This window comes from Pteropus alecto, unplaced genomic scaffold (genome assembly GCF_000325575.1).
Source record: "Pteropus alecto unplaced genomic scaffold, ASM32557v1 scaffold44, whole genome shotgun sequence".
NCBI classification, from domain to species: Eukaryota; Metazoa; Chordata; class Mammalia; order Chiroptera; family Pteropodidae; genus Pteropus; species Pteropus alecto.
Genome location: NW_006436812.1, coordinates 9098910 through 9101900, shown reverse-complemented (window position 1 = coordinate 9101900; position 2991 = coordinate 9098910). Strand labels below are relative to the sequence as shown.

General features: G+C 50.0%; 1 protein-coding gene across 1 annotated transcript in view; it reads left to right on the top strand.

Moving 5' to 3' along the window:
• The first annotated feature begins 2701 nt into the window (after positions 1 to 2701).
• ZNF629 (zinc finger protein 629) overlaps positions 2702 to 2991 on the top strand; it is a 7295-nt gene continuing 7005 nt past the window's right edge. Inside the window, exon 1 of the mRNA XM_006914142.3 lies at positions 2702 to 2909. The gene's annotated coding sequence lies outside the window, so the exon portion shown is untranslated. The remainder of the gene's footprint in view (positions 2910 to 2991) is intronic.

Below are 2991 nucleotides of genomic sequence, written 5' to 3'. Positions count from 1 at the left end.
TAGCCTAGTACATACCTAGGTTACATGGTACAGCCTATTGCTCCTGGGCTACAGCCTGTACAGCATGTCACTGTGCAAAACAGCACGATTAAATCAGGTATGAGAAAATGCTGCAATCAAGAGACGCAGTAAACTCAAGACATATGAGTCTGCTGCCAGCGAAATATGACATACTATTTTACAGCCAACTTTTTTATAAGTAGAAAGAGTATACCCTAAAATAATGATTAATAATGTAGTGATACATAACCCGTAACACAGTTATTATCATTATTAAATATTATGCACTGTACATAATGGTATGCGCTACACTTTTATACGACTGGCAGCGCAGTTCTTCCCCTCGCAGCAGACTGGATGCTTGTTTGTTTAAACCAGCATCACCACAAACACATGAGGAATGAGTTGCACTACAATGCTAGGATGGCTATGATGTCACTAGGCGATAGGAATTTTTCAGCTCCATTATAGTCATATGGAACCACTGTTGTATATGTGGGTTCGTCACTGACTGAAATGTTATGAGGTGCATGGCTGTATATGTAAACCCTTGGAACAGTGCCTGGCACATGGTAAATACTCACTATGTAACTATATCAGAAGACATCACCCTTATTTATTACTCTTAAACTGGGGGACACAGACCAAGCAGAGCGGAATCAATACCTACAGTTAAACAGGTGTTGGAGCACCAAAAGTGAAAGATCACTGATATACTGAAACCACCTCTCAGCTTCACAGCTGGAGACACAAGAGGAGTGACAGAGCCTGTGACAAACTGGAAAGCCAGTGCCCTTCCAAAGAAGGAAGCTCCTGTTCACCAGTTGTTGCCATGTGATAATTTGGGTTATGTTGCCACATCCTTGGATTTTCCAAAGCAGGAAATTTGTGTTTTTATATGAAATGTACTAATTTTTAAATGTAGCCATGAATTCAGTTTAAAACAAAACAAGACAAAGCCGTGTACGCCAAATTAAACTCTTCTGTTAGCATCTAGGGTGCAGCTTTCCTAGACTCGCTGTCCCAGGGCCAGCTCAGGCTTTTACAACTCCTGAAGGGCCAGAGAGACTAGTGAGGGCTGGATCTGACCCCAAGTCTCTCTGATCCTGAGTTGTCCCGCTTTTCACCTGTTTCTCAAAGAGAGGGGTGGGAGAGTGAGAGTGCCTGTGAGCACAGATTCTGCAGCATGTACCAGCAGTGGAGGCTCTGCCCAAGTATGCCCCATCTGTCCTGCCTTGGGACTCATCCCAAGACAGGTGGGATAATGCATGACTTCACTCCATGCATTGAGCGAACTTAGCACCTGCTACATGCCAGTCACTGTTCTAGGTGCTGGGGAGACAGCAGTGAGTACAAGTGGCCGAGCCCCTGCCCTGATGGAGCCAACATTAACATGATCCACAGAAGGGGCGACCAGAGGCAGGTGGTAAACACGTAGATATTCTATCAGAGGTGAGAAACAGAGTAGGGTGAAGGGGGACCAGGAGGAGCAAAGCCCCTGAGGTCAGTGAGGTATCTAAGGTGACAGAAGCCAGGGATAAGATGGAGACGTGCTCAGATAGGAAGGAGGGTGAGGATGACAGCACTGTGATATGAGCAGAGGCAGGCCCAGCAGGGTCCTCTTCTTCTGGCGGCCACTGTGAATCCCAGACGTAGGCCCAGAAGAGCTGCATCCTCTTTAGTAATTTCTGACATGTGGTTTGTTCTTCCCCCTCAACTCCCTCACATCTCTGGACAGGCCGTGCACATTCTCCTGTACTTCCTTTGTGTCTATAACACACACACACACACACACACACACAATCAAACTTCTTGAGGGTAGAAAGCCCAATTCTTGTCCAACTCTGAGGTGTTCCCACCTCTGTTCCCCACAGTGCCCAGAATAACAGGATTCAATATAAAAATGTGTTAAATTGAAATAATGACATGGCCTTAAGCACCTTACCTCGCTTCTCACACCTTGGTTTCCTCCTGTAAAGTGGGGATAATATACCATCCTACCTCAACAGACTGTTGTGAGGAGGAAATGAGACAAAGGCCATAAAAATTGGGAATCCAGATAACCTGGGCCTTGGGAGGCCACCAGTGTTCCCGGGTTTTAAAGGTTTCTCTTGCTGTGAGCTGGTGCCTCCCAAGCTGCTGGGAAAGGCTCTTGCCCTACTCGATCAGGGAAGCCCCACTGACTTCCCTCCCGCCACTATGGGGCCTCAGTTTCCTCCTCTGAGGGGAGCAAATGAAGAGGGGCCAGTACACACTTCCCAGGGAGGCTGGGGCCAGGAGCATAGGCCGCCACAAATTTCCCCTCAGCTCAAACTTTTGCCATGACTTACTATTTTATTTTGGCCATTTTTAGTCCATAGGACGTTCTCTCTCAGATCTGCCCTGCCAGCCCCTGTTTCTCCCCCACAACCAAGGCATCCGAGCCCTATCTCTGGGTCTGAGTCCCAATAAAGCCAGGCCCCAGGGGACCAGTATCCACCGATATGGCTTTTCTGGAGCTGCTGGCAGAGCCCCTGAGAGTGGCCAGAAATCCAGAGACCCTCACTGGCGTCTGGGTTCCCCGGAGAATCTGCTTCCACTGGAGACAGACAGAGGGGCATCGTCTCAGCCACCTCCCTGCTCCCGTCCTTTTTTTTCTTTCCCCAGGTTGTGGGAGACAAAGGGTTAAATCCCATAGAGCTGATGCTCTGACTCCAGGCTAGAGGGGCCCGGGAAGCTGGGGTCACTTCCTGCTCCGTCCCAGTCACCCTGAACTGGTCCCCGGGTCCTCAGCCTGGGATCACCCCTTGAGAAGGACCCCAGAGTCCTCGGCATCTAGCCCGTGCCCCCCTCCCCAGAGGCAGGGCATTCAAGGGGTTAAGTCCCCTGGGGCTGGATTCTGCCTTCCGCCTTTCCCAGACCCCAAAGCCGTGAGTTGGGGACGCCTGGGTTCCTGAGGGGTGGCCCGAAGGGCCTGGGACAGCGGCCGGGGAACAATGGGGGAGGCGGGCG